This window comes from Macaca fascicularis, chromosome X (genome assembly GCF_037993035.2).
Source record: "Macaca fascicularis isolate 582-1 chromosome X, T2T-MFA8v1.1".
Taxonomy (NCBI): Eukaryota; Metazoa; Chordata; class Mammalia; order Primates; family Cercopithecidae; genus Macaca; species Macaca fascicularis.
This window is the reverse complement of record NC_088395.1, coordinates 160124102-160136471: the sequence shown is the minus strand read 5'-3', so window position 1 is coordinate 160136471 and position 12370 is coordinate 160124102. Positions and strand designations below refer to the sequence as shown.

At 47.0% G+C, this 12370-nt stretch overlaps 1 protein-coding gene across 13 annotated transcripts in view; it reads left to right on the top strand.

Annotated features, from left to right (window-relative positions):
• The window catches only part of MECP2 (methyl-CpG binding protein 2), a 76601-nt gene that overhangs the window by 31877 nt on the left and 32354 nt on the right, over positions 1-12370 (top strand). The window contains exons 3-5 of one of the 13 annotated variants that reach the window (XM_065537831.2): positions 8188-8311; positions 8868-8967; positions 9531-9769. The exons of 5 other annotated variants lie outside the window; for them this stretch is intronic. The gene's annotated coding sequence lies outside the window, so the exon portion shown is untranslated. Of the gene's footprint in view, positions 1-8143; positions 9770-12370 lie in introns of all 13 variants that reach the window. 7 more of the 13 variants (XM_074029660.1, XM_065537830.2, XM_045383762.3 and 4 more) reach the window with 7 other exon arrangements.

The window sequence follows — 12370 nt, the reverse complement described above, 5'->3', positions numbered from 1 at the left end:
GTCCTCAAAAGATATCATTAAGAAAATGAAAAGACAGAGCTGGGCGTGGTGAGGCTTGCCTGTAGTCACTACTGGGTACTTGGGAGGCTGAGGCAGGAGGACCACTTGAGCCCAGGAGTTCTAGGCCAACATAGGCAATATAGTGAGACACTGTCTCTTAAAAAAGAAAAAGAAGGCCGGGCGCGGTGGCTCAAGCCTGTAATCCCAGCACTTTGGGAGGCCGAGACGGGCGGATCACGAGGTCAGGAGATCGAGACCATCCTGGCTAACACAGTGAAACCCCGTCTCTACTAAAAATACAAAAACTTAGCCGGGCGAGGTGGCAGGCGCCTGTAGTCCCAGCTACTCGGGAGGCTGAGGCAGGAGAATGGCGTGAACCCGGGAGGCGGAGCTTGCAGTGAGCTGAGATCCGGCCACTGCACTCCAGCCTGGGCGACAGAGCGAGACTCCGTCTCAAAAAAAAAAAAAAAAAAAAGAAAAAGAAAAGAAAATAGGCTGGGAGCTGTGGCTCATGCTTGTATTCCCAGCACTTTGGGAGTACAAGGCAGGTGGATTGCTTGAGCCCAGGAGTTCAAGACCAGGCTGGGCAACATAGCAAAATCCCATCTCTACAAAAGATACAAAATATTAGCCAACCATGGTGTCATGCACCCATAGTTCATAGTCCCAACTACTCAGGAAGCAGAGGCAGGAGGATTGCTTGATCCTAAGGAGGTCAAGGCTGCAGTGAGCCGAGGTCACACCACCGCACCCCAGCCTGGGTGACTGAGTGAGACCCTGTCTCAAAGAAAATGAAAAGATAAGCCCACCAAGAAAATAGTTGAGGCCAGTCATAGAAAAAATAGAAAGTCATATATCTGACAAAGGATTTGTATTCAGGAGAAGAATTCCTACAACTCAGTAATAAAAAGACAACCTGATTTTTAAAGGGTAAAAATACTTTAATAGATACTTTTTTTTTTTTTTTTTTTTGAGACAGAGTTTCACTGTGTCACCTAGGCTGGAGTGTGGTGGTGCCATCATACATAGGTCACTGCAGCCTTGAACTCCTGGACTCAAGTGGTCTTCCTGCCTCAGCCTCCTGAGTAGCTAGGACTACAAGCACGTGCCACTATGCCTGGCTAATTTTTAAATTATTTTTGTAGACATGGGCTGGTGTCTCTGTGTTGTCTAGGCTGGTCTCGAACTCCTGGGCTCAAGCAATCCTCCCACCTCTGCCTCCCAAAGTGCTGCGCCACCACGCCTGGTATGGTGTCACCAGACATGAGCCACCACGCCCTGCCTGATACCTTTCTTTTGTTGTCTGTTTATTTCTTGTTTATGGGTGTTTCTGTTCTGATTTTATGACTATTCTATATTCTAGGATTTCTCTGAGAATATTATTTGTTTCCTCTAAGGACAGACTTGGTCTCTCTTCCATGGGGCTGGCTCTTGAGCCACCGGGGATGGGGAGAGGAACTGGGTAGCTGCCGCACTGCCGCTTCTCTGCTGTGGTGGAGTGGCCTGTTGCCTGCGGGGTCTGTCTCTGAAGGGTGGTTTGGAGAAGTTCTGTAGAGGCGAGGCAGGGGTCAGCTCTTGCCCCCATGGACCCTTAGAGGCTGGGAAAAGGTAGGCATCACCTGGGCTGCTGCCAGCCACTTCAAGAGCCTTTGGGTGGGTGGGGGAGGCCGGGAAGGGAAGGTTCTAGCTATTGATTTAGAAAGGACCCTTTGATTTCTTGCCTGAGGGAAGAAGTGGCACCTTGCCACTCCAAGTTTGCTCTGCTCACCAGCCCCAACAGCATCAGCCTCACCTGGGAGCTTATTGAAGGTGCCCTGCCCCAAAGCTTGTGGGTCGAGATCTGGCAGTCAGCAGCCCCCAGGTGTTACACACATGAAAGCACTGCTTGCCCCTCCTCTGGTCTGGTCTGGTCTGGTCTGAGAGCTTCTTTGGGGCCCTGACAGGTATACAGGCTCTCATCTGCTCTATCTCTCTTGTAGTACATTCCTCTCTGTTCCGTTAAGGCAACATGTTCCTGCCTACTTTCAGCGTCTAGAAATTTGCTGAGCATATCTTATCCGTTCAGAGGTCCTCTCCTGTTATTGCCTCTGTTAGAAATTTCTTCCTTTTCATATGTCTGTACTTCTGTTTCTTTGAGGTTTGAAGGGTCAAGTGGCAAATAAAGGTACGCAGTTGGCCATCCTCTGGTGAAGGCTTTTAAGCCAGGAATAACAAGATCCATTGTGTCTAAAACTAGCAAAAACCCTACCTGTCACATGGTGAACTGAATTAGAGGTGATGGGGACAGAAGCCAGATTGGAGTGATGGAAGGTGAGGGAGTGGAGGTTGGGTATAGACAACTCTTTTTAAGAAGTTTTGTTGTGATGGTGACCAGAAAAATAGGAGTGGGCTAAAGGGGGATGAGGGTGTTTTTCAGGTGGGTGAATATGAGAGCATGTTTGCATCCTTCTGGGAATGGCCCAGGAGAGAGGGGAGCATGAGGAGGAGAAAATGGGGACCTGCAGGAGCAGACTCCTTGTGTGGAGGGGGGAAGCGGCATCTAGAGCTGTTGCAGAAGGTGGGCTTTGAGTAAATGCTTCCTCTAGAAGTTGCACAGACTTTGTTAAAGCTCAGAAGCTGAGAGAGAATTAGAGCTCAAGTTTACGGAGTAGTCAGAATAAAGTACCCCTAACTGTATTCTCACAGAGTGCAGGAAGCCTGGGGTCTGAAATCAAGATGTTGCGGGGCTCCACTCCCCCCAGAGCCTCTAGCATGGGATCCTTCCTTGCCTCTTCCAGCTTTTGGTGGCTGCCTGGCAGTTCTGGACTTTCCTTGGCTTGCAGTTGCGTTGCCCCATTCTCTGCTTGTGTCTTCACATGGCCTTCTCTGTGTCCCCGTATTCTTCTCTGGATGCTTGTCACTGTATTAGGCCCACCCTAAATCCAGGATGATCTCATATCAAGATCCTTCATTTAATTACAGCAGCAAAGACCTTCCAAATAAGGTCAGAACCACAGGGTCTGAGGATTAAGATGTACACCTAACTATTCAGGGCTACCATTGAACCCCTGTAGAAGCCTGTCCATTTCCAGGATAGCAGAGCCCAAGGAAGGACCAGAAGTCCCCCCAAAACAGTTGTTTGCATTCACCAGACTCTAAGGTGTAAGCAGATGGGCAGTGGCAGTCAGTCCTAATCCATATACCATTGGCAACAATAGTTTAGCCTAAAGGAGTTCACTGTAGACATACGAGATGCTTATCTTCTGCTGAGTAGTCCTCATGGTAACATCCATATCATTCCTGGCTTTGAGTGACGGCGCTGTACTCTTGTCTGGTGCCCATACTTCAGCAGATGTAAACAAGACAGTGCTCGTTAGTCACCAGAAAGTTTCTGTAGTTAAAAATCAAGTGATCCCTTGAGTCCATTCTAATATTTGTCTGTACCATGTTCTGTGACGAGACATGGAAACAAAACATTAAGAAGTGAAAGTATCTTTGATTATGCTCTTGAAGACAACTTTTTTTTTTTTTGAAACGGAGTTTCGCTCTTGTTGCCCAGGCTGGAGTGCAGTGGTGTGATCTCGGCTCACCGCAACCTCTGCGTTCCCGGGTTCAAGCAGTTCTCCTGTCTCAGCCTCCCAAGTAGCCGGGATTACAGGCATGCACCACCACGCCTGGCTAATTTTTTGTTTTTAGTAGAGATGGGGTTGCACCGTGCTAGTCAGACTGGTCTCGAACTCCTGACCTCAGGTGATCCACTCGCCTTGGCCTCCCAAAGTGCTGGGATTACAGGCGTGAGCCACTGCGCCTGGCCAAAGACAACTTTTTAAAGATGCATATGCTCCAAGCCAGGTGCGGTGGCTCACACCTGTAATCCCAGCACTTCGGGAGGCTGAGGCGGGCGGAACACCTGAGGTCAGGGGTTGAAGACCAGCCTGGCCAACATGGTGAAACACTGTCTCTACTAAAAGTATAAAAATTATCCGGGTGTGGTGGTGGGTGCGTGTAATCCCAGCTACTCGGGAGGCTGAGGCAGGGGAATAGCTTGAACCCCAGAGGCGGAGGTTGCAGTGAGTTGAGATTGTACTGCACTCCAGCCTAGGCGACAGAGTGAGACTCGGTCTCAATAAATAAAAATAAAATAAAATAAAGATGCGTATGTTCTGAAGGCTAACTACGTTTTGTTCTTTCTCAAACAACTTTTACAGTGGATAGTGCTGTAAAGGTTGTTTAGCTCTGGTCGTTTTTTTTGTGATCTGCAAAAGGAGAGATCCTTTTCCTGTTCACTGCCTCTAATACCCAACTCTAATACTCCTTTGACCTCACAGGCACTTAGAATCCATCAGTGGCTCCATCTTTTCTCAGACTTCACCTCCTTTGTATCCTTATTCCTTTCCTTCATAGCTTCAGTGCCAGTCAGAGACGTCGTTACTCCCTGGCACACTACCTCAGCACTTCAGCACTTCCTTGCTTGGTTATATTCAGTCGACAAAGCCCCAGCCTCGTGAAATTCAGTCATGTCTGCCCCATGCCTGCTCCATCTTGAAGCTGAATGTGACTCCTTCATTGATCTCCCTTTAAGTTTATGTCCACCCCAGGTAAACTTCTTGCCGCCAAGCCCACCTGCATACTGCAGTTCCCGGGTCTCTCCTAGCCCCTCCCACCCTCCTCATCAGCTGTCACACCTCCTTGCAGCTGATGTCTTAGTTCCCAGAGAGCACAGAAGCAAGCTCAAGATAATGTCTACAGCGTCTGCTCCTTTGCTCTGCCTCCCTTGTGCTGTCATGGAACGCCTGTCCCAGGCCCTCGCTGCTGTTCTAAGGCATCTCTCCAGTCCTCTACTGCACTCTCCTGCATCAGAGATTCCTCCCTCGCCTGCCCTAGAAACTTGTTGCTACTTCTCCCACCTTGATGAAAGCTGCTCCCAACCCCCCTCCTGTCTAGCATCTCTGCTTTCCTTTACCAGCAAGACTCCAGTCCCTGTCCCCACCCTCTCTTCAACCTTCTCCAATGTTCCTTTGCTGCCACAGCTCTGCCAAGCTGCTCCATGAGGTCTCCAGTGATGACCTTCATGTTGTTAAATCTGGGAGCTGCTTGTCACTTCTTGTCCTGGAGCTGTTGTCATCAGTTAACCCCAATACCCATACGAGGCAATCCTTTCCCTCCCTTGAGTCTCTGCACTGATGTGCACCTTCTCAGTGCAAACCACAGCTTTTGTCTCTTTCTAGCTGAATACGTGACTGACTGTGCTTATCTTAGCTGTCACCCCTGCCGGAGCAGAAGCTCCACAGGACAGGATTGTCTCCTTGATTCACAGATGTAGCCCAAGCTCCTAGAACAGTGCCTGGCATCTGTGGGTCCTCAGGAAGTCCTGGGAGAGTGTGTGAATGTCTGTCCTCCTCAAGTCTTTTCTGTTTCGCATGTGATGTTGGAAGGCCTCAGGCTCAGGCTTTTCTTCTCCACCCTCACTCCCGAAGTGATTCCGTCCAGCCTCATGGCTCCTAAATTTATGTCTCCAGGCTGACTGGGTCACGGGAACTCCTTATCCTCCCCAGATCTTCTCTTTCCCTGGTCTTCTCCTTTCCAGTAAACAGCAACTCCAACTCCCTGCTCCTCAGGCCAGAAACCTGGCGCTGGTTATCTCGTTTGTCCACAAATACTGTGACTCCACTTGCAAGATGGATGCAAAATCTGATGAGTTCCCCTGCCTCCACTGCTCCCACCCTGGTCCAGGTGTCCGGCTTCCCTGCCTCTGCCCTTGCCCCCTGGTTCTTGGTTTAGTTCTGCAATATTGTGTGCCACACCAGGGTGCTCTTCTGTTCAGAACCCTCCAGTGGGTCCCTGCTCACTCAGAATCACAGCCCAACAGGATCACCTCTCTTGCCACTCTCCCACCACTCATGCACTGCGGCCTCACTGGCCTCCTGGCTCCTCCCTGGACCCTCGAAGTATACCCCTGCCTCAAGGCCTTGACCTCTCCTCTGCCCTCTGTCCCAGGTATCACGCATGTCTGCTCAAGTGTTACCTTCTCAGTGTGACCCTCCCTGAGCACACCCCTGTCTGTAAATCAGGCAGCCTGCCTCTGCCCCACCAGTTCCCCCTGACAAGCATAGGACTTGTCACCATCTGCCACAAGCTGTGTTACTGCTTGGTTTTGTTTGTGCTCTCCCACTCCCTTCCCTCCCTTTCCCCACTCCTGTAGAATCTGAGTCCCATGAGGACAGAGGTTTTTTTTTTTTGCCTCTTCCTCGATATGTCCTCAGTGCCTAGAATCATGCATATTTTAATTTATTGAGTGAATTAACAAATAAATTCTGTAGTGGGACATTGCCCTAAGGTTTTGTCTTATAAGAGGGATGGAAGAACATGCAGCCTGCTCTGCTGTTGGCTCCTTAGCTTCTCCATGGCTAACAGGAACAGTATTGTTTATGGGTTAATCAAAGCCGTAGTCATGAGTTAGAAGGTATACATAAAGGCAAATATGTGGAGATTGAGTTACTTTGGCGGGGGAGGGGTGGAGTGCAGTTATCTGAAAACATGGAACAAATCAGTGAGAGTCTAAATAGCACCCACATATTTGCCCCTCTTTTAAAACATACTTCCTTTATGAGCATATAATTTAACAGCACAGTTTCCCAGTGCAGCTTTGCGAAACAAGAGAAATGAATTTTGAGGGCTATCGGGTGCCTTTGCAATCTGTGGCTTAGTATTTGTGTGGCAGCATTTGTGTTTTGCCAACAGATGCACTGCTTAAAGTACCCATGAGAATGGCCTCTGTGGTTTCCTGCTTGCTCAGATGGAACCTTAGGAACTGATTATTGAGAAGAGGTTGACACTACCCACCTCAGCTCCCAGGCTTCAGGGCCTTGGTTACTACTCCTTTGGGCCCTCACTGACCCTTGCAGATGTCTTTTGCAACCTCTGTAGCCAGAAGTGACAACCGCTTTCTAGCATTTTGCTCTTTCCCTAATGGCTTATGAGCTTCTTGAGCACCGAAGCATGTGTGACTCCCTCACGCCTTCCCCTGTATAGTATAGCACCACTAACTGTAAGTATAAGGAGAAGGAGTGAGCAATTGATGGTGTCCCCCTGGATCGCCAAGGGAATGGGAAGGGGCAGGGTTTCTGGATTCAATCACGTGGAATCTAGTCGTTGGTGACTAAATGTGCCTGTTACTTGGGGCCAATGTCCAGGTTCACTCAGGAGGTTTAGCCTGCTCGTTTCCCTGCTAGGTATCTATACTTTGGGAGAGCATTTTTTATGCTCTAATTGAACTTTCTGGGTCTCAGCAATTTGAACAATGCTTTGTTTTGCTTCTGGTGAGGTTACAAAGGAAGGAAAAGGAATCTGGTGTTGTAGGAGGTGGTGTGTTGTGTAATTGGGTTTTTTTTTTAAGTTTTTTTATATTTTTGCAACGAGGCAAGTTTTCTTTGAATAAATAATGCTGGGAGCTTATGACATAGAAGGCATATGTGTTGTACTCAGTACATTCTGAATTATCTGGGTTTATTTTTGTCTCTTGAATTCACTTATAAACAATTCAAAGGCTGCTTTTTTAGCTAACAGAAATAGGAAGAGAATCTCAGAATCTATTTTGTCATTTTTTCAATGGGTTGAGTTATAGTGATTGTGATAACTCGGTGGAAAAGCAGTGTAGTGAGTAAACCTCACTATGGCATATCATGAACATTTTGTTGCTTTTTTAGCTTCTGACCATCTTCATACCTTTTTTTGTGTTAAAAGTCTCCCCATTGTGTATATCTTAGTAGGAGGCAGGTGGACCCTAGTTTCTACCTGAGAAAACCTGAAGATGGGGTTAGGGGCCTGTGGTGTACTTCCTTCTCATGCTGTCCATGACCACTGCAGTGGCTTTGTAAGGATCCAGGACCCTGGGCCCCTCAGTGGGTGTCTTCCATTTCTCGAGATTGCCTCTTGGTTGTGAGATGATGGTTGCTGCTCTAGTCATTGCATCCACTCCTCCAGGTAGGAAGAAAGAGGTCATAGGGGAAAGGCAAAATGGCACTTGACATCTTAACTTCTAGGCCCATTCAGTATTTCCATTTCCATCTTCACACCCATCATCTTGTCCCAGGGAACACACAGCACCAGCAGCTCAGTAGGTATAACAGCAATTATTTATTTCTCACACATGGGTCTGGGTCAGCTGCAAGATGGGATTCAGATCTGTTCTCAAGCCTGTCGTTCCAGGACCCAGGAGGGAGAAGCAACTGCCAGGGGAAGTCTCTTCGTAGGCGGAGGTCAGGAGTCCAAGAGGAGTGAGCAGAGTCACAGAAGCCTCTTAAAGCCTCTTCTTCCCCCATCCCATCAACACGTGAGCAAGCCCAGAGTCAGTGGGTGGGAGGTGTGCTCCGCCCATAGTCAGTAGAACAAGAGCAAGCTTGAAAGAGAATGATGAACAGGAGTGCGCTCAGCCACTGTCTCCTTCGCCGTAACGTGATCCCATGGTCTACTGGGAAGCGGGAAATAACTCTCCTTAGCTGAGCACAGGGTCTCATTAGTAAGGCAGATGGAGAACATGGATGTTGGGGGACAGCTGGCAGTGCCTGCCACAGGGGAATGGATATATTCCCTCCCCTTGCTCTCTGGAAACTAGGGGATGGTGATGAAGCCTAGGCTTGGCCAAACCCATTCTGCCTTCATGGATTTTGACTCTTGAGGGACAGTAAAGGATTAGTCATGGTGGTGGCACCTAAGCCACAAAACCAACAATCGTGGCTAATGTCTACTGATGATGTGCAGCAGTGCCCAGGGTGGGTGTCCCAACCAGCAGGTCCCTACACTGTAACCTTGGCTGTATTTGCAGTGGTGCAGCCTCTATTCCTGCAACTTTTCTGAGCCTAGTTCTCTAGTTCTCTCTCCATTTCCAGATCTGCTGCCCAAGAACTCCTTTGTGATTGAATTTAACCAGAGTTGATTTCTGTTGCTTGAAACTCAGGACCTTGATGCAGTGTGCAGGGTCTGGGCAAGGTAAAAACACACTTTCATGATTTTGCCTCAAGTATAGTAGATGAGGTTAGGCTTTTTGAGCCAGGTAGCCTTGGGATTAATTCTCAGCTCTTGAACCTAGCAGGTGACCTCGGCAATCAAGTCACTTGCCCTCTTTGAGCCTCAGTGTTGCCCTCAGTTAAACATTGCTTACATGTGTTGCTGAGCATTCAATGAGATTGTATATAAAGTGATCATTGTGAAGGTATTGGAAGATAATTTGGGAAAGTGTTCTGGTCTAAGCTTTTGATTGGCTCTCCATCATTTGGGTAATGGGATAGTAATTTAGGAGTACCATAGCAGTTCAAGGGGCCCTTCTGGAAAGGGTATGAGGAAGGTCAGGGACAAGTCTGAAGTGAATCATCCTGGGCTTAATGCCTCTAACTGGGCAGTGGGTACAATTATCTCAGGCTAGTCAGTAGTCATTTATTGTGAGAATACATGGGCAGATTTTTTAATTTCCTTCTCAGTCTAGACTTGAATGCAAACAGTTCTTATTGCTAACTTACCACTAGTCACCACTAATGAACAAAGACTATGAACAGGAAATTCATAAAAGAAGAGATACAGATGGCCAATGAAGATAGGAAAAGAGTTCTGCCTGCTGGTAATCAAAGTGATGCAAACGAAAACAAAAATGATGCCTTTTCACCTACCAAATTTGTCAAGATTAAAAAGAAAGCAAAGAGCCAGCGTCAGCTGATGTTCATACCTGCACCTGCTCAGTAGCTTGCTAATGTTCTGCCTGCTCCACACGCCAGGCCAGCCTCCACGGCGCAGCCAGGTGAGGCCTTTCCTTGTATACAGGCACGTTTGGATTCACTGTTGCATAAGTGACACATGTGCATGCTTCACAATTCAGGAAGTGCAAACTCCAGAGTGATGCAAGGTCTGAGTGTCCCTGCTGCCCTGGTCTCCCAGCTGCCTATGCCTCTCTTCAGGGAACAGCTGCATCCAGGGTCTTGTCTGTGTCTTTTGAGGTGTTCTGTGCACACACAGACACATCTAAACCTATTTTTATTTTCCCTGCACCTGCTTGGGCTACTGTAAGCTGTTAAATTTTTTTTTTCTAAGAATTTGTCCATTTTGTCTGACTAGCGTAAAGTTGTTCATGTTATAGTTTTTTGTACCTTTGCAACATCTGTAATTATATCTGCTTTTTCATTCCTAGTATTTGTTGTTTACTTGTACCTTCTCCCATTTTTCCTTGTCTTGGTAAAAGTTCATTAGATTCATTGGTCTTACAAGAAGCAGACACGTAGGCATTATTGCCCTGTATTACTCTGTGTCTCTTTTCTAGTTCATTAAATTCTGCTTTTGCTTTTATCTTTATTATTTTTTCTATGGTCTTAGAGTACATTCTCTGTTTTTTTTTTTTGTTTGCTTAGAGAATCTTGCTCTGTCGCCCAGGCTGGAGTGTAGTAGCGCGATCTCAGCTCACTGTAACCTCCACCTCCCAGGTTCAAGTGATTCTCGTGCCTCAACCTCCTGAGTAGCTGGGATTTACAGGCATTTGCCCCACACCCGGCTAATTTTTTGTATTTTTAGTAGAGATGGGGTTTTGGCATGTTGACCAGGCTGGTCTCAAACTCCTGACCTCAGGTGATCCACCAGCCTCGGCCTCCCAAAGTGCTGGGATTACAGGCATGAGCCACCACGCCCGGCCCTAACTTCTTAAATTATAAATGTGGTTCATTGATTTTTCTACCCTTTTTTCAAATGTAAGCATTTAAGGCTAACCCTCTGGAACTACTTCAGCTGTATCTAGCAAGTTCTGATAGTATTGTCACTTGAAGTTAGCCCAAGGATTTTTAAAATTTTCTTTGTTTCTTCCTTCGACTCACAAATTACTTTAAAATGTTTTTTTCAATTTCCAAGCACATGGCTTTGGGTTTTTTTTTTTTTCCCCCCAGTTGCTCTAGAAAAAAAAATTGACCACACAAGGCGGCTCATGCCTGTAATCCCAGCACTTTGGGAGGCCGAAGCGGGCAGATCACCTGAGGTCAGGAGTTCGAGACCAGCCTGGCCAACGTGGTGAAACCTCGTCTCTACTAAAAACACAAAATTAGCCAGGCATGGTGGCACACACCTGTAGTTCCAGCTACTCGGGAGGCTGAGGCAGGAGAATCACTTGAACCGGGAGGCGGTGGTCACAGTGAGCTGAGATCACACCAATGTACTCCAGCCTGGGCAACAAGAGCGAGAGACTGTCTCAAAAAAAAAAAAAAAGAAAAAAATCAACTTATGACTAAATGGCACTGTGGTCAAAGAACTTGGTCTGTGTGACACCAGTTCTTGCAGTTGGACAGAATATGTCACTGCCAAGCATGGGTGCAGGATTCTACATATATTCATTACCTCTGTCTTATCCTTTTATTGTGAAAGTATTTTCTCTTACTGTCATTTTGTTTACTTGATTTGTCAACTGATGGGATATGTGTTAAAATCTACTGTAGTGATGGACACATCAGTTTCTCCACAGAGTTTGGTAATTTTCATTTTATTATTTATTTTTAGGCCACGTTTTCAATTTTAGATACAGTTTCACATTCCTGGTGTATTGAACCCTTTGGTATTATGAAGTGACCATACTAATATTTTATTTTTTAATTATTATTTATTTATTTTATTTATTTTACTTTTTTTTTTTTTTTTTTTGAGACAGGGTCTCCCTCTGTCACCCAGTCTGGAGTGCAGTGGTGCAATCGCAGCTCACTGCAACCTCTGCCTCCTGGGCTCAAGTGGTCCTCCTACCTCAGCCTCCTGAGTAGCTGAGAGTACAAGCTTACACCAGCACGCCTGGCCAGGTTTTTGTATTTTTAGTAGAGACAGGGTTTTGCCGTGTTGCCCAGGCTGTCTCAAACTCCTGGGCTCAAGCAGTTCACCAGCCTTGGCCTCCAAGTGTTGGGATAACAGGTGTGAGCCACCACGCCCGCCTATCCCAGTTTTTTCTTTTCTTCCTTTCTGTGTCTTTGGTATGTAGAGCTTTTGAAAATATCAGATAGCTAGATTTTTTTTTTTTTTTTTTTTTTTTTGAGACGGAGTTTTGCTCTTGTCTCCCAGGCTGCAGTGCAATGGCGTGATCTCAGCTCACTGCAACCTCCACCTCCTGGATTCAAAACAATTCTCTTGCCGCAGCCTCCTGAGTAGCTGGGACTACAGGCATGCGCCACCACACCCGGCTAATTTTGTATTTTTAGTAGAGATGTGGTTTCACCATGTTGGCCAGGCTGGTCTCAAACTCCTCACCTCAGGTGATCCACCCACCTTAGCCTCCCAAAATTTTGGAATTGTAGACGTGAGCCACCATGCCTGGCCAATAGCTAGATTTTTTTTTTTTTTTTTTTTTTTTTTCTGAGATGGAGCCTTGCTCTGTGGCCCGGGC